Genomic DNA, 24,170 nt, shown 5'->3' with positions numbered 1-24,170 from the left:
CCCTGGGCCGCAGGCGGCGCTAAACCGCTGAGCCACTGGGGCTCCCCCTTCTTTCTTTGTTGTGAGAGAGAGAGAGAGAAAGTGAGAGAACATGAGTGGGGGAGGGGCAGAGGGAGAGGAGAGAGAATCTTAAAGCAGGCTCCATGAGTAGCATAGAGCCCAACACAGGGGTCAATTACATAACCCTGAGATCATGACCTGAGCCAAAATCAAGAGTTGGATGCTTAAATGACCAAGCCACCCAGGCGTTCCTGCATGATTCTTATTTTTATTTTAGACTACTGTATGAAAGGCAGCTTTAATGGAGTCTAGTCCCATGACTAGAGCATAAGGTTAAATGAATCTACAAACTTCAAAAGTAAGTTGCACCCCTAATTTTCAATTGCCCACTCTGATAGATATAAATAACTTGCTTTGAGAAGGGTTGTTCATCTCCACGGGCTTAATATATTCATATGAATGGAATCTATTAACACAGATTTGTGTGGCCTTTGCAGACAGTGGTGTTTATTTATTTTCAGCTGTTGGTTTGGATAGATATAAAAAGAAAGGAAATTGGTTTGCCTTAAGAAGGTGAGGAAATGGAAAAGAACAAATTCTGGTTCCCAAGTGGTTGTTTCTCATGTGCCACGGGCCCACTGTTGCCACCCCTGCAATCTCAGTTCTACTCAAGGAGAGCATAAGAAGGAGAGTGGAGGGTGGGGTTCAGGTTTTCTGTCAGGGGCCTGATAACCCTGACAAACCAGCAGTTCAGCCACCTCAGTGGTATCCAGGCAGAGGGCATCCTAACACTTGCTTCTCAAGCAAGTTCCCTTGGCTTCTTCCTCCAACAGTTATTAACAGATATCAGTGCATTATTTGGTATTTGTCTAATTCCTCCTGAGGGAAAAGTTTTGGACATTCTTATAAAAAAATAAGAAAAAGAAAACAAAAAGCGTGTATTATTTTTAGAAGGAATACATGTTCATTGTTGAAAATTTGCTTATTGACTCTTTACTATAAATCTTTCTGGTTCTTTTATTTTTCTAAATTTTTATTCTGGAATCTTTATAGATTCACAGAAAGTTGCAAAGACAGTGCAGAGGCTTCCTGTGTGTCCTCCATCTAGTCACCCCACTGGTTACATCTTGCATAATTATAGTCTGCTACTGAAACCAGGAAACTGGCTTGGGTACTATGTGTATAGTTTTATGCCATTTTATTACATGTACAGATTCCTGAAAGTGCCAACCCAGGCAAGACACAGACCTGCTTCATCACCACAAAGATCCTCCTTGTTCTTCTCCTTAGAGACAGGCTGTCCTCCCTCCCCACCATCCCTAAGCCCTAGAGACCACTAATCTGTTTTCCATGTCTGTATGTTTGTTATCTTGAAAAGTTATGTAAATGGAATCATGGAGTATATGATCTTTTGAGACTGCAACTTTTTACTCAGCAGAATTCTCTTGAGACCCCTCCCAGTTGTTGTGTACGCCCATAGTCCATTCCTTTTTATTGCCAAATCATACTCCATGGTGATGGTTAATTTTTTTAATATTATTTATTTATTGAAAGACACACACAGAGAGGCAGAGACACAGGCAGAGGGAGAAGCAGGCTCCATGCAGGGAGCCTGACGCAGGACTCAATCCCGGGACTCCAGGATCATGCCCTCGGTGGAAGGCAGGCGCTAAACCGCTGGGCCACCCAGGGATTCCCTGATGGTTAATTTTTTATGTAAACTTGGCTAGGTCAAGATATTAACCCAGGTATTTGGTTACATATTATTCTAGATATTTTTGTGTTTTGTTTTGTTTTGGGGGGTTTTGGGAAGATGAGCTTAACATTTAAATAAGCAGACTTTGGGACACCTGGTTGGCTCAGAGGTTGACCGTCTGCCTTTGACTCATGTCCTGGGATCGAGTCCCACATCAGGTTTTCCACAGGGAGCCTGCTTCTCCCTCTGTTTATGTCTCTGCCTCTCTCTCTCTGTGTCTCTCATGAATAAATTTAAACAAAATCAGCAGACTTTGAGTAAAGCAGATCATCTTCCATAATGTCCATGGACTTCATCCAATCAGTTGAAGGTCTTGAGGGAAAAAGACTGACTTGTCCCAAGAAAGAGGGAATTCTATCAGCAGATTGCCTTTGGATTTGAGCTTCAACATCTATTCTTTTCTGGATTTCCAGCCTGCCAGCCTGCTCTGCAGATTTTGGGCTCATCAGCCACCATAATTACATGAGCCACTTCCTTCAATTGTCTCTCTATACCTGAATCTATATCTGTATCTGTAGAACCCCTCTGATATATCCATATTATGGTTTGTAACTATTTGTGTAGCCATTCTTCCACTGCAGGACATTTTGATTATTTTGTTTTGGGGTATAATATATTAAAAAAAGCAAAAATAAAAACTTGTGTATAAGTTTTCATGTGAACATAAGTTTTTATTTCTCTGGGATAAATACCCAGGATTGCAACTGTTGTGTCATAAGGTATGTGTTTAAGTAACTGCCAAATGATTCTCCAAAGTGCTTATATTGTTTTACATTCCCACCAACAATGGATGAGAGATCCAGCTTCTCTAAATCCTCACTCATATTTGGTATTGTTGCTATTTTTATTTTAGCAATTTTGATAGGAGTGTAGGGTTAGTTCATTGTGGTCTAAATTTGCATTTCCCTAATGGCTAGTATTGTTGAATATCTTTTTATGTGCTTATTTGTACATTCTCTTCAGTGAAATATCTCTTTGTTTCTTTGACTATTTTCTAGATTGTTTTTTTCCTGTTGAATTTTGAGTTTTATATATAGTAATAATAAATAATATATAAAATAATAATAATATATAATATGTATATATATTCCAGATATGAGTCCTTTGTTAGATATATGGTTTGCAAATAATTTCTCCAGTCTGTAGTAGGCAGGATTTTAAAGATGTCTACCCAGAATTCCCATTCCCTGATTATTCAATCAAACATTAACCTAGTACATCTGTGAAAAGACTTTTCAGATGCAATTAATGTTACTAAGTGGCCCACTTTAAAATCAGGAGATTATCCTGAGTAATGGGCCCAATGTAAACATATGAGCCCTTTTAAGTAGAAGAGGAAGTGGAAGAAAGGGAGGGGGGAAGAGAGAGAGGAGAAAGAGAAAGAGAGGAAGAGAGGAAGAGAGAGAGAGTGAGAGAGAGAGAGAGAGAGAGAGAGAGAGAGAGGAGGAAGAGGAAAGGGAAGGAGAAGAGAAGGAGTTTAGAATCATTTCAAATGTGAGAAGGATTTGATCCACCACTGCTGACTTTGAAGATGGATGAAGGGCATAGGACCATGAGCCAAGGAATGCAGGAGATGTCTAGAAGCTAAGAATGACCCCAAACTGGCAGCCAGCAAGGAAATGGGAACCTTAGTCTTAAAACTGCATGGAACTGAGCTTGACAACAACCAGAATGAGTCTGGAAGACTTATCAGCTGAGCATCTAGAAACGTTTATCCAGAGCAGATAAACCAGCCAAGCCTACCAGACTTCTGACCTATAAAACTGTAAGATAATAAATGGTGTTATTTTAAGCTGCTCCATTTGTGGTAATTGTTATGGTGCAATCAAGAACTAATACATACACAATCTGTAGTTTGTCTTGTCCTCCTCTTAACAAGACCTTTCCCAGAGCAAAAGTTTTTAATTTTGAAAAAGTCCAATCTATCAATTATTGTCTTCTGTGGGTTGTACTTTTAGTGTCATGTTTATGAACTCTTCACCAAGTCCTAGGTTCTGAAGATGTTCTCTTCTGTGTTCTTTGAAATCTTTTAGTTCATCTTTTACATTTAAATATATGATCTGTTTACAGTTAATTTTTATACAAGATGTGAGGTGTATGTTAAGGTTCCTTTTTTTGCCTTTGGATTTCCACTGACTTTAATACCATTTGTTGAAAAAACTACCCTTCCTTCATTGAATTGCTTTTGCACATTTGTTAAAAACCAGTTGGTTGTTTTTGTATGGGACCATATTTTGTCTTCTATTCTGTTCTGTTGGTTTATGTGTCTGTCCCTCTGCCATTACCACATAATCTTGATTGCTGTAGACATGTAAATCTTAAAATTTGGGTTGAGTTACTCCTCTCATTTTATTCTTTTTCAAAATTATCTTAGCTATTTTAGTTCCTTTGTTTCTCTATATAAGTTTTGGAATAATCTTGCTTATATTTACAAATATCTTGCTGAGATTTTGATAAGAATTATGTTAAATCTATACATCAGTTTGGGGAGAATTGACATCTTTACCCGTTGGGTATTACAATCCATGAACATAGTATATTTTTCTGTTTGGGTTTTTAAAGTTTCTTTCATCAGCAGTGTTCAAATCTTAACATATAAGTTCTGTGCATGTTTTGTTAGATTTATATCTAAGTATTTCATTTTTAAAGAGATTGTAAATAGTATTGTATGTTTAATTTTGGTTTCCGTGTTTTCATGCTAAGATATAGAAATATAATTACTTTTTCTTGATCTTTTCTCTTGTACCTTAAAAACTGTCTTATTGGTTCTAGGAGGTTTTGTGTGTGTGTATGTGTGTGTGTGTGTGTGTGTGTGTGTATTGTAGGTTCCATAGAGTTTTCTATGGAGATTATCATGATATCTGTAAAGAACAATACTTTACTTTCTTCCTTTTCTGATCTATAAGCCTTTTACTTACTTTTTTCTATCTTATTGCCTTAGCTAGAACTTCTACTTAATGTTGATAATAGTGGTGAGAACAGACATTCTTACTTTGTTCTTGGTCTTTAGGTGGAAAGTATTCAGTCTTTCATCATGAAATTTAATGTTAGCTATAGTTTTTGATAGATGTTATTTACCAAATTGAAGAAATTCTGGTCTATTCCTAGTATTCTGAGAGTTTTTGTCATGAATATGTGTTGAATTTTGTCAGATGTTCTTTCTGCATTGATTGATAGATTTGTCTTCTTTCACTTGTCGATGGTGGATTTCACTGATTGATTTTTAAGTATTGAACCAGCTTTGCATCTCTGAAATAAATCCCACTTGATCATGTGGTATTCTTTTTATATACTGCTAAGTCTTATTTATTAATAGTTTGTTAAGAATTTTTTTTTTCACGAGAGACAGAGAGAGAGAGCGGCAGAGACACAGGCAGAGGAGAAGCAGGCTCCATGCAGGGAGCCTGACGTGGGACTCGATTCCAGGTCTCCAGGATCAGGCCCTGGGCTGAAGGCGGCGTTAAACCACTGAGCCGCCCGGTCTGCCCAAGAATTTTATCTTCTATACTCATGAGCTATATTGGTCTGGAGTTTGCTTTTTTGGACTATCTTTGTCTTTTTTTTTTTTTAAGATTTTTATTTATTTATTCATGAGAGACACACAGAGACAGGCAGAGACATAGGCAGAGGGAGAAGTAGGCTCCCTGTGGGGAGCTTGATGCAGAATTCCATCCCAGGACCCTGGGATCATGACCCACGTCAAAGGCAGCCACTCAACCACTGAGCTGCCTAGGTTCCCCTAGACTGTCTTTGCCTGATTTGATGTCAGGTAATATTAGGTTCATAAAACAAATTGGGAAATGTTCCCTTCTTTTTGCTTTCTGGAAGAAATTGTGTAAAATATGTATTAAAATTGTTTTAAACATTTGTTAAAATTCCCTTCAGTGAAATTATCTGGGCCTGGAGGCTTTTTTGGCAGAAGTTTTTAAATTAAGAGTTAAATTTATTTATTAGTTATAGGGCTATTCATAGTATCTGTTTCATCTTACATGAATTGTAGTAATTGGCAGTTTTCAAGAAACTGGTTTATTCCACCTAAGTTGTCAAATTTATACATATAATGTTTTCCATAGTATTTCCTTATTATTCAAGTAATATCTCCTATATCTGTAATTTTGTCCCATTTCATTAGTGATACTGGTAACTTGTGTCTTCTCTCTTCTTTTTTATTTTGTCAGTCTTGCTAGAGATTTGTGAATTTTATTGATTTTTTTTCAAAGAACTGTTTTTTTCTTTCATTCATTGTCTCTATTGATTTTCTATTTTCAATTTTAGTGATTTCTGATCTTCTGATTTCTGATGCTCCCCTGTCCTCCCAAGCCGCAGAGGCTTGGACTGGGCCATAGAGGCAAAAGTGGAGAAGTGAGTAGGGGTGAAGAAGCTATCTCTATCCTTATACATGGAGGGTTGCTGCTAAGAGGAGTGTATATACATGGTAGGGAGAAGGAGCACTCCAGCAGATCTTGCAGACTCCAGCCTGCACTGCGGAATGAGCTGGAGGTGGGGATGAGGGCAGCCCCATCAGATACTTCCTGGCCTTTCTTGCAGGGGATCCTGGTTCTAGCAGGTCTCTGGACACTAGAGACACTATCCCATTTAAACCTCAGCCAGTCAGGAAGAAATGGCAGAGGAAGCTGAGACAGTTTGCACTGAAGGCTCAGAATGCATCCTTCCTTCTCCCAGCAACAATCTGGAGAACTCCAGAGACTCTTTATTTGCATATAAGGAGTGCTTGCTGGGGAGGAAACTTCATGAAAATGTTTGCATATGGGAACTCAGATCTCCTGTTTGGGTCCAACAGTTCTCTCTTGTTTGTGGAGGTAAGGTGGCCTGGATGGTAACCAGCCTCACCTGCTTTGAAATGGCCTGGGGTTTGTCTGCATCAAGGTCTGCCCAGGAGGCCAGAGGAGGGGGTGCAGGTGGGGGCAGTTAACTCCTAGTTAACAGAAGGACCCAGCCTGCTTCACACATATAAATATATCAGGGGAAAGTTTCCCAGACCTTTCAGAGGTTAACCAACTCTTATAAAATGGCATTTTGATGAATTGAGCATAAAAAAAAAATGGAAACATTCAGATAACATTTCCCTAGGGTTTGAAAACTGAGCAGAAAAGTACTTGGCAAAGGGTCCAAGGGTCTGGACCAAGAGTTTGAAAAATGATTTGAGATATTGTGATGAACCCAAACTACTAGCAGCTTCTCCTGTCTCCCATCGAAGCTGCTGTAGAAAGCCCAGGAAAGGGAGGCCTCAGTCAGAAGGGGAGAGCCCCTTTCTCTCTCAGGGAGTGGAGGGAGTCATTTCCATGGTCATCTGCATGGGGCTTCCTACCTGGGCTGAGTTTGATGTCAGATCTGTCTGTCCATCTGTCCATCTATCTGCCCATCCATCCATCCACCCATTCATCCAGCACTAATTAAGCACCAACTGTATAAATGGCTCTGGGAGGACAGAAGGTTAATGAGGCTCTGCCTTCTGCCCTTGAAGGGCTCAGTGATATGGCTGGAGAGTCTTGTAGCAAAGCCTTGAAGACAGGTTGGATGGTATAGGATCCCAGGGCAGAATGACATACTTTTGAGACCTTTTGAGACCTGAGTTGACATAGTTTCCAATGACACAATGACCTCCCTCAGGAAAAAGAGGGATAGATTGAGGACTCATCCCAGGGTTACCTGGCTGGAAAGAGGGAAGCTGGGACCTGAATCTGGGCTCATTGACTCCTGTACCAGATGATGGGGCTTCTCTCCAGCAGGTGAGAGCAGAACGAGGGCACCAGTTGCTATAAAATCCAGACTCTGCCCTCAGGCTAGGGGTATAGCATTTGATCTTAACCAGGAAGAGAAATCGCTGAGAAGGGCGAGGACATGCTGGTCCAGGGAGGTCTCTTGGTGAGCCTAAGTCCTTCTTGGTACAGAAGATAGAATCCTGGAAGGATTTGGAGGCCATAGATCTTGGTTTCTAATTACACCAACCCCATCCTATCCGCAAAGGGAACTTAGAATACATGGATTTTTCCCCCTCTCTTGGACACAATTATGCTTTGGGTTAGTGGTGTGAATGTAAATGTTGGGGAACCTAAGAAACATTTCAGCCTTTTTTTTTTTTCTCACTCATTCTCTGAAAAACCCTTTGCCAATCAATGTGTCTTGTTGGGTGAGGGGTTCTCCAGAGTGACACTGCACACTGGCCTGCTTCTAAATCTAGAATCACCACAAATCTGTCAGCTATAAATGCAGGCTTAAGCAGGACAGGGTGCCAGTGACTGAAACACCCAGAAAACAATGGTGTGTGTGCCCTGATAGTCCAGACTAGAGACTGGATCTTGGGAAAGCTTTGAGCAAATCAAAATACTGTCTTCTTTTGATGTATGCAGTGGTTGATTCCTGAGAGATTCAGTGTTATTTGAAACTGTGTAAAAAAATATACAGTGTGTCTACATGTCAAATGGGGTTTGGTTCAGGCTTAGGTAATAAATGAACAGATTTTTACCTGCACAAATGTCAAGGAGGATGTTTGAAAATCATATGGGATGTGGTGCGATTCTGTGTTATGAGGGAGTCTCTTGGAATTCCTGATTTGTATCTGATGGATACTATCAGTGTCCACCCCCATCATGATGACAACAGAAAAGGCCCCACTGACTTCCTAAGTATCCCAAAGGTGGCCTTGCCCGCCCCTTGATAAAACCCCCTCGCACGAATGAGACATTTTGGAAAGCATAACAAAGTGGGCTCCAGATGCCACAGCCTCTGTTGGGTGAAGGGACGCTTCTCTCTTTCTCTCTGAGAACACAAGGCTGTTCTAGAAATCTAGAAACTTCTGAGGCCCATCCAAAATTAGCTCCTTTGAAACACAACATGTTACAATGGTTTTCCTGGACAGGTGATGTTTTTCTTCTTACACAGCTCAAAATAAGAAAATGACTGTTGTATTCCAAAACAACAACCCACGAAAATACCCTCTGAAAAAATTGGTGCTTTCGATGGCCAGCTGCTCTTAGCCCCAGCACTTATATAAATGCTGCCAATTTTTAAATATGGGGGTGTGAAATATCAGATGTTTTACAAGCCCCAATCACCACATGGATAAAGGCAAAATTCTGTTTGGGGCACCCCTGGCTCACCCTGTATTGTCAGTAAGCGCCTGGTACTGCATCTGGGTGCAGATGGTGCTGCGTGAGAAAGGGTTCCATCTCCTTTGCTGGCCAACAGCTCTGGGAACCTTGAGACACTCTGGTCCATGGGTGGGTGCACACACTCTCCTTCCCATCAGTGGGCTGGCCCGTCAGGAGTGCCGCTCCCTGAATGGCTGCAGCTCTCCACTTCCTAGTGTGGCAGGCTGGCACTTCCTGTCCTGTGGCTGGGTGGGGCACGTGGCTGGCTCTGGCTGCTGGGCTGTGGGCTGGAGGGGCACTGTTATCTGAAGAGTGGGTGTGACATGCTCTGGAGCACCCCCTCCTCTCACACAGAGGTCAGCCACATTGGAAGTCAGGTCCCTGAGTGACCCCAGGGAGCACCAGATGTTGGGGCTGCAGTTTGCAAATGAAGACCCTCCCAGCCCCAAGGAACTATGGGGTATGTGGTAGGGAAAACCAACCCAGGAGAACTGGCTGCCCAAGAAAAATGTTACTCCGAGAGATGAAGCACCTTGTCGAATCTGTGACTTGGCTAAAAAGTGGGAGTTGGTCTAAGAACCCCGGTGTTTCAGAGTACAGGCATCCTGTCTCCCAGCCACTGACCTGTGGCCCCTGCTGCAGACAGCTGTGAAGACAGCCCTAGGAAAGGCCCTGGCGTTGGCGACAAAAGGCTGTTTTCCGGGGTGCCAGGCTCTCTGGATACACAGACTTGGGGTAGAAGACGTGCTCAGTCGGGTGAGCCTGGCCTTGGTGACTCAGCACGCTGCTGTCAGTTATGCAGTAGGAGGCCGGCCTGTCATACTGATTCCTCTCCTTTGCCCTGTGCAGGCAGCACTTGCTACCCCGTGTCACAGAGAAGGCCTGCAGGTCTAAGAGTAGCTCGGACTGGGCCAGCCCGCATCACCTCCCCTCACTCCCCAGCTTCAGCCCTCAGCATAGAAAACGGGAGCGATTTTAGGCAATCATTGCCCAAGTTAGGAGAATACCTCTCTCATCTCATGACTAGCTGTGACATGGATCTAATCCGTTAGGTTCTGTGTGTGTGTGTGTGTGTGTGTGTGTGTGTGTGTGTGTTGGGAGGGTAGTGACATGTCTGGTGTGTTTGGCAGAGCAGAATGAGTAGCTTGGGTATGTGGCTTCCACCATGCTCCTCGGCTCTGACATACACATGAATTACCTAGAATCTTGTTGAAAGCCAGAGTCTGGTTCAGAAGCCTGGTGGTGATGGAGGGGCCTGAGACTCTGCATTTCATCTCTACTCTTAGGTGGTGTTGATGCTGCCAGTCAGGATCACACTTTGAGGAGTGAAGTTTAGGTAACCAGAGCTCTTTCTAAGAGCAGTGAGTGCTGGTGAGTGGATAGCCAGTCCCCCCTGTGCAGGCCCCGGCTTGTCCCCGGAGTGCCATATGGTAGCTTGCAGTGCCAGAGATATCCCCCTTGTTCTGGTGATAGGAATAGCTGGTAAGAGGCCTTAAGGCTAGACCCTGCACAAGCAGGTTTCTGAATAGGCTGGGTTTTATTTTGGTTTCTGAAATTTCGCCAGTTTGGCCACAGAAGAGATTGTCAGCTCCAAAATAAGTTTCATTTTCTGGCATATTGAAATAATTAGAAATAAGGGACCTTTTCCTGCTCTTTTTGAATAAAGAAGAGAATGAGGCAGATGAGCCAAGGCCAAGCCACTGTGGTAGGTGGAATTCTAAGATGGCTCCCAAGATCCCTGCCCCCATGCACACACCCTGTCCCAGTTATTCAATCCAACACTAATCTAGGTGCTACAGTGAGAGGATTTTGCAGATGTAATTAAGGTCCCCAATCAGTTGACTTTAAGGAGAAGAGATTATTGTGGGTGAGCCTACACTAATCAGGGAGAGATTTGAAGTACAGTGGGAGAGAGATTCTCTTTTGCTGGATTCAAAGGTGGAGGGAGCTGTGTCACAAAGAATGCAGGTGGCATGTAGGGGCTGAAAGGAGCGCCTGGCTGACAGCCAGCAAAAAGACTTGGACCTCATTCGTTCAACAACCTGATGAGCCTGCTGACAGAGTCTTCCCTAGAATCTGGAAAGAGACGCTGCCATCAGATACTTTGATTTCAGTCTTGTAACACACATCCTGGACAGAGCATTGAGCCATGCCAGCCACGGACTTCTCACCTACTAAACTGTAAGCTGACAGATTGGTGTTGCTTTAGGTCTTAAATTTGGGATAATTCCATACACCGAATAAGAAAACTAATACCATCATGAGAGGAGATCTTTAGGACCTTAAGAACACATGTGGTGGTATAGCCCTGTGCACGCAGGCTTGCAGTGTTCACCTCCTTGTACTAACTTTATGTATCAGAGTGGTCAAAAATCAGGTGCTTGAAATCTGAAAGGCATGTTTTTTTTATCTTAAAGGTAATTTTGTATGTAAAATTTGCTCCGTCTCTTCCTCTTTTTAATAAGGGCACTAACCACATCATGAGCGCACCAATCTCATGACCTCACACAAATTTGTTTACCTTCCAGAGACCCCACCTCCAAATACTATCATTATGGGAGTTGGGGGCTTCAACATATGAATTCTGAGGAAACACATTCTGTCTAAGAATAATTGCTTAGATAAAAGGAGTACAATAGTGCCATTGCCCAGACATGTTGGGGGTAGCATTTCACACAAAGGGTCTTCAAGAAAGACCTGTCAGGGGGACATCTCATTCCCCTGCGCTTCCCATGGCAGTCAGCAGGGAACTCTGACCTGCTTGATAGCAGACTTTCAGGACTCTGAAGACGTCCTGATGGGATGGGATTTGCATGGATGATCTTCTAAACCTATAGGCTTAACCCAATTTTCAAGTAGCGCAATATCATTTTTTATTCCTCCTTCACAGTTACTGCAATGAGTGATGGTGTTTTTTTTAGATTTTTAAAAAAATTTATTTATTAATGAGAGATACAGAGATAGGGGGCAGGTAGAGACACAGGCAGAGGGAGAAGTAGGCTCCATGCAGGGAGCCTGATGTGGGACTTGATCCTGGGTGTCCAGGATCAGGCCCTGGGCTGAAGGCGGTGCTAAACTGCTGAGCCACCTGGGCTGCCCAGAGTAATGGTGTTTTACTGGGGGGCCAGATGGCTGATTTTTGGAAGAGTCCATGTTTTATTTTTTAAAATTTTTATAAAGCTTTTATTTATTTATTCATGGGAGACACAAAAAGAGAGGCAGAGACACAGGCAGAGGGAGGAGAAGCAGGCTCCATGCAAGGAGCCCGATGTGGGACTCAATCTCGGGAATCCAGGATCAGGCCCTGAGCCAAAGGTAGATGCTCAACTGCTGAGCCATCCAGGTGTCCCAAGGAAGAGTCCATGTTTTAGTATTAAATTCCAAGTTGAAGAACTGGCTCACTTTGGGGCAACACTCCAGCCCCCTCTTCACCACCTGCAAATTCATCTTTCCTCAATCCTGCTTCTTTTGCCTATCAGAGTTGGTTAATGACTGTGCTGAAATTTAGGGTGCCTGTAAGGGGTAATTTCAGTCATCCCTGTCAAGTACTTAATTGTGTGTCACTGGAGAGATCTATCTAGACTTGTCTTCTTGGCAGAAGGTTGGTGGAGTGTGTGTGTGTGTGTGGGGGGGGGGGGGATGTTGGGGAAAGAGTGAGCAGATGTGCCTCAGCTGGGAGTGATGGGACCTGATTTGAGATACAGCAAGTTCCAACTACAGTGAGGTGCTGAATCTGTGCTCATAGAAAGTACCACAGGGACTGGAGAGCAGGGGGCCCATTTCAGAGAAGGGAGCCTGAGAGAGAAGGGAGGGGCTGGGAAGTGGATTGGGGGTGGGGTACAGAAGACAGAGGGATGAGCCTGATGGCAGGGCTTCCAGCCAGGGCCCATGCACAACAGAGAAGATAAGGAAAGCACAGCAGGGAAGTGGGGCTGGAGGAGGCATCCCTTAGGCTCCAGACCTGCTATATTTGATGCACCAGGGACAACTAGCTGCAGAGAGTCAGAGTCTGTTGCAAAAAAAAAAAAAAAAAAAAAAAAAAGAATGTTTCGAGCTAAGGAGAGAGGCAGGGATGGGCTATGAAGAGCCACTAATGACCAGACTTTCCAACGCTCATTTTCACTAACCTCCCCCTCTGACCATCCCCTCCTGTATCAGTTTCCTGTGGTGGCGGTAACGAATCACCACAAACTGCGTGGCTTATCATCCCAGAAGTTGATTCTCTCACAGTTTGGGAGGCCACAGGGCCATCATCTCTCTGACGGCTCTAGAGGAGGATCCTTTCCTGCCACTTCCAGTGGAGACCCTGCTCCTTGGCTCCCAGCTGTACCACCCGACCTCTGCCTCCCTCTTCACATGGTGCTCCCTGTTTGTCTGGGTCTGTCTCCTCTTCTTATAGGAACATAAGGCCTATTGGATTTTGGGCTCACCAACCAAACATGACCCCAACTGAGCTATTATGCCTGCAAGAACCCTCTTTCCAAAGTCACACAAGGTGAGATTTCACGTGGACGAGAATTCATTGGGGGCCACTATTCAACCCAGTGTACCTTCCTCACAACTTGCGTTTCAAACTCCTCATGAGCAAAAGTTGGATACTCATTTCAGGACCACTATTGCCAAACCACACAATAGTATGAAAATTTGCATGCCTACCATCAAGCTATCCTGAAGCCAGGATTGCCTGTTTATTTGATATAAGAGTAATAGAGGTTGGCTCTGGTACTTTTTCTCCACCTACGACATGACACAACTCACTGCCTACTCAAGTTCCCCTCAAAAGGAGCCAGTTGTACAAAAACGTTATGCAACCGCAAAATTCGACCAAAAAGTTTCTGGGGAAGGTATGATCCACAGCCACTTGCTGTCCCATCCACACCAGTCCCTGCAGCCTGGTTCTATTTCTGACCCCATTCCATTCCAGCCTGGCTTCAGTGGCCACTCCCATCCTCCAAGACTTCCTTCCCTCCTTGAGGAGATGCTCACTCTTCTTCCACTGAGTGGAGTTGTGGTGGGAAGCAGCTGCCCAGTCAGGGGCATGTCCTTGGTCCCCCTTGCATCTAGAGAGGGTCCCTTGATGAGTTCTCACCAGTGAGATGGGAGGGGATGAGGTACAGGTTACTTCTTGACCCAAGTGGTTGTCAGCTGGCAGAAGGCTGCCACAAGTTGCAAGGATCCTGGATCCCTGAACTTCTGTGTGGAAGGTGGCCTGCTGAACATTTCCACTGAATGGCCTATGAGCGTGGAAAGTCTCTGGTGAGAAACCTCTGAGCTGGGGGGCTCATTAGCCTCCACACTGCTGTTCCTCTCTCATGCCACCCCCAATGCAGCTGCCAAGACATTGTGCCTTGATTAGTGACAATGAGTTGGCTCTGCTCCGGCTCCAGTTCCCAACACACAGCCAGCCCTGCTATAGGTGCTCAGAGGGATGTCCAGGAGAGGGCCTTTTTGTAGAGTGTGGCAGGAATTCTAACAATTCAGAACCCTTCTGGAGAAAGTTAACTTGAGGTAGATATGATGCTTTGGGATAACGGGGGATGAAGGGGAAGGGGGACAATCCTGCCACCTCAAGGACCTGTGGAATGCTCTGCTTTACCCAGTCCTGCTCTCCTCTAAAGCTACCAGTGTCCTATCCCAGTGTCACTTAGAAGATGTTGGCATCACCTTTATCCCTGATGTGACAAATTACATTCTCTGACAGAGCATGTGTTGCAGTGTACTTTTTTTTTAGAGGAATACTTCATGTTTCTCACCTGCTCACCTGAAAAGTTCTGTCCTAGGTGCAAGGCTATGGTGTGTAGGCCAGGCTTCCCACCCCATCTCATCTGGATTATGGGATACATGCTGGGGGTGCTGTCACCAAGAAGCCTTTGGCAGCATCCGGTGTCACTACTGCACACAGTGAGGCCTCATTTCAACACATTGTTGTGATTTCTAAAATGATGATGCAAGCCTGTGATTTTTTGTTCTAATTTAGCTTGAGGTCCTTCTAACTATGGCTGCTTGTCCTTTTAACAGAATAGTGCCTTAATGTATTTTATAAGGCATCAGTTATTTCTGCAGGCAATTTTATTCACGGATTCATTTATTCAACAAGTATTTATTGAGCAGATATCTCGTACCAGAAACTGCTAGAGGTCTGGGGATCTAGCAGAAAAGAAAACAGACAACCCAAAGATTGTTTTCTCCTCCCCCACTTTGTAATTAGGTCGTCATTAAGTTTACGGTATTTCTTCTTGTCTCCATGTTTGTGTTCTGTGGCTCTATTTGACACAGTGAGAAGGTGACTGCTTCAGGCCTGGAGATGGGGCTTGGAAGTGTCCCTCTGCTTCTGGGTTCTTGGTGGGGTGCGGGGAAGCTGCTGGCCTGTCTGTATATTATAGGTGCCTCATCAGTAAGAACCAATGAACTACTTATTTGTATGAATAATGCATAACCACTTTGCATTTTACAAATCAGCTCCTGTTAGTGCAAACTGATCACACTGTGTTTGGTTTAGCAGATACCTAAAGGAGATGGCTCTATTTCCAAGGCAACAGCACCCTGGTCCCTTGACCTCCCAGGTTGCTTTTCTTCCTGTTCCTCCCTTATCCACTCCATTGACTTAGCATCATCAGGTGAAAGGAAAACACATTTGGGGCACAATGAGCCCTGACTACTTAGGAGAAGGGAGCAAAGGAACAGGTTTCGTGGGGCAGGGGGCAGTGTGTGAGCTGCTAGCCACCCACCAAGGCCCAAGGCAAAGCTTCTATTTATCTTCATTTCAGAGCAGAACTACTGGCATGAGTTTTCCTAAGGCCCATCCTCACTCTTGAAGGGCTGACATTCAGACAGGCTGGCATTCTCACATTTACATTTGCTGGTTTAGAATTGAAAAAGATGTATATTAAAAAAAAAAAGCACCAGAATGTGGCTATTCTAGCTATGATTACACAGCCAAAACCACTTTTTCCCTGTATGGCTGATGCTCTGCCACTGGGCAGCCCCAGTAGATGGGAAATGTTTTTATGAACTTGAACTGGCTTGGCTTAATTCACTGCATCAATGCAATTTTGCAAGCACCTGGTTCTATATAGGTCACTAGGGTTCCAGGTCCTATTCCATGTCAGGAATGAGAAATAGTGAAATCTTGCTGCCACAAAAATTATTTCACTCAGGGCACCTGGGTGGCTCAGTGGTTGAGCATCTGCCTTTGGCTCAGGTTGTGATGCTGGGGTCCTGGGATCAAACCCCCAGTGGGCTCCCCCACAGGAGCCTGCTTCTCTCTCTGCCTATGTCTCTAAATCAGCACTAATAAAAAGGTAAAAATCTCAAAAAAATCTTACCCAGGATTTGCATTCTTGCCAGTTTTATTTGGGGCTTCCTTAAGCCACTTGTTTATCACCTTCCCCTCTATCTCTTTAGAGTGCTGATTCTCCACCTTTTTCTGCCTTGAGGTCTCCTGAGTACATTTGTCATCTCTCTTAGGATGCTCATGCTGTTGGTGTTCTTGTGTGACCCTGGGGCCTTTCCTACAGGGGTGAGCTTTAAGCTTAGGCTATGGGACATCCATCCCAGACTCCCAGGGAAGGCAGATTTTGTTTTAAAAAAGGGCATTTGGGGCATTTATGTCCTCCCAAGGACGTAAGGACAAGAGGGATAAGGACATGGGAGGACACACCCATAATAATAGTCGGGGTCTCCATGAAGCTGCCTAAGTGCTTGATGAGAATGAACAGGATCGTCTGGCAGGTGCTGTGATTGCCTCTGTTGCAGGTACCATGAGGAGAGTGTGAGGATGGCTGAGCACCCAGGGGGACCTCCTGTTATAGGCTGTGGCTGGCTGGGAAGATGCCCAGCTCTGTGCACCCTGGTATCAGCCATTCTTATATGGTACCTGAGTGCATGGCAAATAGTGAGAACCTGATAGTCATTTAATGGCTGAATGTATGCTGCTGTTAAATATCATCAATAGGGGCACTTGGGTGGCTCAGTGGTTGAGTGTCTGTCTTTGGCTCAAGTTGTGATCCTGTGGTCCTGGGATCAAGTCTCCCATCAGGCTCTTCACAGGGAGCCTGCTTCTCCCTCTGCCTGTCTCTGCCTCTCTCTCTGTGTCTCTCATGAATAAATAAGTAAAATTGTAAAAAAATAAAACAAAACAAAAAAACAAAAAAACAAACCCTCATCAATAATTAATGGTATTGTAAGAAATGTTGTTCCTAAACAGGAATGTCCCAAAGCCACTTCAGCCTGGGACACAGTATTGTGGGAAGGACTGTCTTGCTGGTTGGACTGGTCAGGCTGTGAATGGGTGGCTGCATGTATGAGACCTCTGTGTATGAAAACAGTGTTCAGGGATGCCTGGGTGGCTCAGCGGTTGAGCGTCTGCCTTTGGCTCAGGGTATGATCCCGGAGTCCTGGGATAGAGTCCCACATCGGGCTCCCTCTGCATGTATCTCTGCCTCTCTCTTTGTGTCTCTCATGAATAAATAAATAATATCTTAAAAAAAAAAAAGAAAAGAAAACAGTGTTAAATTCTCTGTGTTCTCAGTTTCCTGACTTAACTCTCCTATTGTCTGTTGTGAGAGTCTGACATCTACCTTCACCCCTTGATATGTAAGATTAGGACTTTCTGCCTGATTGTTCTTGCAACCCCAGCCTGCACCTGCCACCTAACAGGTCCCCAATAAAAAGTTGTGAACAGAACACATGAATAAATGCTATTTTGTAGTTGATGGTTTGAGAAAATGCTTGTGACTTAATTTTAAATTAAACAAAAGATACAAAATTGATTCCGTTAAAAACAAAGATTCACCCCCCCTCCCGCCATGTCCGCATACACATCCCTGCAGAAGCTGTAACACCAAAATATTCACTGGGCTTGTCTACTGATGGTAAGTCTATGCATGATTTAAAATTTTTAAAAATAATTTTTAATATTTTCCAAAATATCATCAGTATGTATTGCCTTTATCACATGATAAGTCAACTTAAAGTAAACTGAAAATCAAATATTGCACATTTTCTTTTCTGTATAAAATAGTCACAAAAATCAAATAAATAGTGGAGTAGAGCTGGATCCTCAAAGTTCAAGGGCCAAGAGTACCTGGCTTAGAAGGCACACATACATGACTTGGTGGTTGGAGGTGACGTAAGGGGAGGAACCAAGATATTTATCTGGAGAGGCACAGGTGACTTCCCCAGCACTACCTGGTCATGTGCTCTACACATATAATCCCTGCAAGTTTGGTTCTTTATCATGCAGGACCAGGTTCTCAGTGCAACATAACTAACTACACAGTGGGCCTCTTAGCCACAATCCATTCAGAGGGAAAATGTAAGACAGAAATCCAACTGGGCTATGAAGTTTCTAAACACTGAGGAAGAACAGCCTTTGTCAGGCATATTCATGTATGACAGGAACAGGACCAAACCTGATACTGTCCTCTGTGCATGATATGGCTCAGAAAGGATCAGTAAATGGAGTTCTTTGATTCCTCTGGCTAATTTCAAACCTTTGCTCCAGAACTGCATCGTGGATAGAGCCAGACTGGCTGGAGTCTGCCTCAGGCCTGTAGGTTGTGGTGTCGTCGGTTCCAGAACCTCCATGTGGGAGCCACAGTTCTTTGTGTGGATGCCAATCACCACACCTTGCAAGGTTGCTAAGCGTTGGTGAAGGCTCAATACACAGTAGCTTTCTTATTTCCTTTTTCTTCCTGGATAGACCTGGTATCTAATTTTAAGGGGTTTCTTTATACCCTACTCCTCTGCTTTCTTTCATACTGAAACAACTTTATCTATTTTTTTCATAAAAATTACTCCTTTCTCCTAATATGTGCCTTTTGGAGCTTAGAGATAGCCACACAGAATTTTTTGGATCAGTAATTTCCTTTAAAAGATGAAAATCACAAGTTAAGTTACATTTATTTAATACGTACTATGTGCCTTTGTCTACATGTATGCCTTTGATAAATAGAAAAGAATTGGAAAATGATGCTTCTTAAAAATGAGTTTACCTTTTTACTTTCCCTACCGTAGTGCCTGAAATTAATATCATTTCAATAATTCCTTTGTACAAGTACAACCTTGTCTATAACTATTGCTACTATCACCGCCACCACCATTCATCTCCACCATCACCATCATCCCCACCAACACCATTATCACCATCATCTCTACCATCATCTCTACCACCATCATTATCACTACCATCATCTCCACAATCACCACTACCATCACCATTATCAGTACCATCACCTCCATCACACCATTACCATCACCATCACCATTACCATGATCATCTCCACCATCACCATCATCACCACCATCATCTCTGCTACCAACATCATCACTACCATCACCAATCATTACCACCACCACCAACACTATCACCATTATCACCACCATCATCTCCACCACCACCATCATCACTAACATCAACATTATCACTCCCGCTCCAGCCACCATCACCATTACCACCTCCACCACTCTTTGTCACAGCTGCCACTATTGCCATCATTGTCACAACCATCACCTCCATCACTACTGCCATAACCACTGCCATTGATGGTAATACCATCACCACTAACAACACTGTCACCATCCTCACCCCACATATGGACAAGACTTCATAGCAAATGTTTCAGATTGCACCTGCAAAGCCCTCAGACTCTGAAGAATCCTTGAAGAGGGGAGCAGAAGTAAAGATATGAAGGTCACCCATCTTCTTCCACTCATACTTCCATCTTAGGCACTCCAATTATTTGCTTTCAGTATTAGAGTTCCTCACAAAATTCCACCTGAAGAGTTCCAGGCTTTAAAAACTTTTTAAAACTATGGCACACAGAAACATGGTAGATTTATTTATCATTAGAGAGCAAGGTTGCCTTGGGTGGTGGTGGGGAGAGGACAGGACTCCACAGTCTTTGGCTGGCATCAGAGAAGGCAGCTGGAAGGAAGTGAAAGGGGAAAAGAAAACCAGAAAGGCAGCAAGGTCAAACACTGCTTTTGTTTCCAGGGTATATTTTGGGTGAGATTAGGTTAATCTGAGTTTTGGAAGAACAGCTGGGGAGGCTTCAAAGTCTTCCTGCAGACTCAGTGTGATGACAAGCATTCTCTTCCAGTTTGCAGCCAACTGCCTGGCCACTTCCCTTGATGCCAGGCCCAGACAGGCTTTTCTGGGAGGGTTTCTCTCTTGGCACTCCCTTCTGGCATATCTTAGCTTTGGGGTCAGTGGCATAAGTCTTCTTTCTTCCAAATAGTAAACATTGGAGAGATGTATTGGATAATTCCTTCCCTTGAAATTTTACTCCTTGGGGGAAAATATATACTCTCATTAGACATGAAACATATCATGTTTTGTTAATATCTAGCACAGAAACAGGTCTGAGGCTTACAAACAGGCCCAGCACTGACGACAAATCCTTCATTATTACCCAACAATTATTTCTTGCACTACTGTGTCATACGTGGAAACTCCATGAAGCCAGGTTGGCATTCCTCACATTCCAGATGCTAGCTGAAGTTTTCTTTCTTTTTCTGCTCTGAGGAGTAGCTAGATGGGTAGGGGGTGAGGATGGAGAAGTGAAGGCAAGAGAGGGATATATAATGGAGAGAACCAGGCTGCAAAGCCTGCTTCTGGGGTGTGAGCTCACATGCCTACAGGCAGATAAGTAGTGGCACCTCTGACATCCTACTGTAAGACAGAGGGAAACAGGGGCTGTGGGGAACACAGAGCTCATGCCCCATCTCAGTGGAGAAAAGCCACTCAGTTCCAGCTAGTCTTTGCCACAGGAAAATGAGAGGCTATTGTTGCCAGATTTTCTGCAAAAGCTAGGATCAGAATTTTAAAAGTCCAAAACTACCCAATTTTAGGATGTTGACCATTTAGAAGTTTTAAAAAATATAGTACTGTGCAGGTCCAGTGAGCACATTTGTGAATAGTATCTGGCCTCCAGATATTTGGTTGGCTTTCTTTGTTTTATCCAAAGAAGGATTTCTTGTTTCCAAGTGAGGGTACAGAAAACATGTCAGAATATCCATGTCTAAAGAGGATTTGGTTGGTGAAGATCTATTTTTCCCACCAGCAAACCTTTAAGAATCTGTCAAGGAGGAGCCCTGGTCTGAGAAGCTTTGTTCTCAGCTTCCTTTGTTCTCACCTGCCCTGAGAAGGGCAGATGTTCAAAGGCCCTTTTCCCAGTGGCAGAAAGCAATGTGTTCAGACCACTGATCGTGAGCTCGGGGCACCTGTATTTTAACCTTCATCAATGCCAATTGCCCCTGCCCCAGTCACCTGTTAACTACCTGTAAAATTAGAGAAATGGGTTGGGTGTGGGCATTTCAGCATTTGTGTGTTTAATCATCTAGCTCAAAACTCAAAGCCCAGGGAATGAAGTAGAGGAGTGAAGAGTTTCTGCAGTTGAGGCAGGGGAGGGAGCTGAGGAAGGATCTGCAGCTTCAGACTGCCTTCCCTCAAGGGCCACGGACAGCCTTCTCAATCCCTGGCCTGTCTCTTCCAAAATCTTCACTCTGAGTCTATTTTTCCTTGTGTTTTTCCAAGAACCAAGCTTTTGGGGACACAAATTTGGGCAGATGCCTTTAAAAAGGACTTGGCTAGAGCAGGTTCTCACTTAAAAAGCAGAGTGGAAAATCCAGACCTCAAGGCAAATCATCTCCAAAGGTAAAGCATATTTTTCTGGTGAGTTCCTACTGCCAGTAAGCAGAGAAATATAGCCTAAGAAAATGTGCAAGAATGGGAGACATGGTCTTGAAGGAGACACCTGTCCAGGTACTGTTTGGCCATCACTCGTTAATGAAGATCTCAGGTTCAGTCCTTAGGACCTTAACGAAAAGAAGGAGATGGATTTTGTCCTGCCTCACAAATCAACCAGGGGCAGGAGGAAGGTAGTGATGGTTCTGTTCCATCTAGTCCTTCCTGCTGTGTGGCTGGCTCTCAAGAAAGCAGCGATCACAGACGTTGATGCGAAGCGTGAGGATGAGTTTAGGGAGGACCAGAGGAGGGACACAGCGTTTGGAGTGTGCTCAGTGTGTAAATGCGCCATGCTTGTTATTCGCAAACATGTGCATTTGTGGAGTTACAAATTGCACCTGTCCTGTGCTCTCTCTTCTTCATCCTCTGAACTGTTCTAATGCTCAGGATGAGAACAGCTCTGTGCAACCCTGTAGGTGGATTCCTTCATTGAATCTTCACAAGGACTCTGAGCAAATCATTTGAGGACCTCCCCCACTCTCCCCAGGATGACGCAGCTGCAGTGGTGGGAGGAGGACCTCGGAGCCTCCAGCCCAACCAGTTGCCCAGGCTGTGCGCCCAGCCATTGAAGCTCCTAAGAAGCCAGGTCCTGCTTACCCTGCTGGTAAGTAGTATCTGTGGAGGTGTCCTTTTGGTGTCATTGTCCTGAGTATTGCCTACAGAATCCTTGCATCCTAGGGGATGAATCCAGATGTGAACTGTGGCAGGGGTGGCTGCTCGCCTGCAATTCCCTGTGGCCTCTCTGTCCTCATTGCCAGTCCCAGGAGGGGCTGTGGTTTGCTTCCATCAGGGCTGAGGCCTGCAGAGGTTCCTGGTTTGTCCTGTCCATTCCACCTTCTCTGGCAGATTCTGGGTTGCTCAGAAGCCGAGTGACAGGGCTGTAAACACTAACAGCCACCTGATTGCCCCTCACTATGGACTGGATATTGGTGGCCCCTCCAAATGCATGTGGGGAAGCCTAAACTCCCAATGTTGTGGTATGAAGAGGTGGGGCCTGTGGGGGCTGATTAGGCTGTAAGGGTGGAGGCCTCATGGATGGGATTAGTGCCCTTTAAGTGGCACAGAGACATGATTTTGCTCTCTTTCTGTCATGTGAGGATATAATGAGGAGAAAGGCATCTGCAAACCATGGAGAGTATTCTCACCAGATTCCAGATCTGTTAGTATTTTGGATTTATAGGCTCCTGAACTGTGAGAAATACCTTTCTGTTGCTTAAAGTACCCAGTCTGTTACAGCAGCCTCTATGGGCCTCAGAACCCCGGTCTGCATTCTGTGGGAGAGAAATGAAAACCCAGGTCTAGGGCAGCCCCGGTGGTGCAGTGGTTTAGTGCTGCCTATAGCCCGGGGTGTGATCCTGGAGACCGGGATCAAGTCCCACATCGGGGTCCCTGCATGGGGCCTGCTTCTCCCTCTGCCTGGGTCTCTGCCTCTCTCTCTCTCACTCTGTGTCTCTCATGAATAAATAAAAAATTAAATCTTTAAAATAAAAAAGAAAACCTAGGTCTACCTTTTGCTTTCCATGGGCTCTCTGGGACCTCATCACTCTCAGAGCTGCAGGAGGCAGCCACATGGACAGTATGGCTCTTTTAGGTGCCAAAAGCTAGGGGAAAGAGAAGCAGGTACTCGGTGAGAGGGCCTGAGTCCTCCTTGGGGCCCTTGGGAACCACAGGATCACCAGGAAGTCAGGAAAAGAAGAAGCTCCAGGCCAGGAAAGAGAAGCTTCCTGGGGCAGGAGGAGCTCCGGAAAGGAAGCCAGAGGGGAGCAGGGCTGATGGTTCAAGGCCTTAGTCAACCCTGGACTTGGGGCCCAGGTCAGACACTACAGGGACCTTCCAGGAGCTTGTGTCTATGGTTCAAAGCTGATCCATTACTCTCAGATATTGTCTCTGGCCAAAACCACATACTGGTTTTCACAAACGAATAAGTGAGACTTAGAAATGATTATCCCCAAGAAAAGAATTTTGTCCTTTGCCCTTCCATTCCTTCAGCCACCCTCCCCAAATGAGCCTCATCTCCTGCTCTATGATTTTCTTTGGAAGAATGCATGTCCCCACAGGGGCCTTCAGCATTTTTGAGTTGAGATGGGTTTGGAGATTACCTCTTTCAATTCCCTCATCTGGTAGAGGGGATCTTGAGGACTGGCAGGGCAGGGCCACGCAATGAGTTACTGAGGAGAGAAACCAAGAGTTTGGAGTTAGGCCCTGGCTGGAGTTATGACTGTGCTGTTTGCTAGTTACATCATCTTGGGAAAAACACCTGACCTCCCTAAAACTTGCTTCTCTTAGTTGCAAAATGGGAATAATCATGACATCTACTTGAGTGTTTTGGTGAGGATCAAATAGATAAAAGCATGTTCAGTGTTTAGCTCCTTGAGTGACTGTTCTTTTCTGGCTCTTCTTCATGGTTTTAGCATTGTTCTCATTTAAACCACTGGTTACTTCTGTTTATGGGTTTCTGACTCAAACATACATTTATTGGGTTCATACTGTGCATCCAGTGATTTGGCCAAAAACATGACAAATTGAAGGCCTTAGCTTGAACCTTGGAAACTTG

General features: G+C 44.4%; 1 long non-coding RNA gene across 6 annotated transcripts in view; it reads left to right on the top strand.

Annotated features, from left to right (window-relative positions):
• LOC111090606 overlaps nucleotides 1-24,170 on the top strand; it is a 73,923-nt gene that overhangs the window by 35,126 nt on the left and 14,627 nt on the right. For all 6 annotated transcript variants that reach the window (XR_005372415.1, XR_005372414.1, XR_005372411.1 and 3 more), the window contains one exon: nucleotides 22,004-22,220. This is a non-coding gene — a long non-coding RNA (uncharacterized LOC111090606). The remainder of the gene's footprint in view (nucleotides 1-22,003; nucleotides 22,221-24,170) is intronic.

This window comes from Canis lupus, chromosome 17 (genome assembly GCF_011100685.1).
Source record: "Canis lupus familiaris isolate Mischka breed German Shepherd chromosome 17, alternate assembly UU_Cfam_GSD_1.0, whole genome shotgun sequence".
Lineage (NCBI taxonomy): Eukaryota > Metazoa > Chordata > Mammalia > Carnivora > Canidae > Canis > Canis lupus.
Note: the sequence above shows the minus strand (reverse complement) of the source record. Positions and strands in the feature narration are given on the sequence as shown.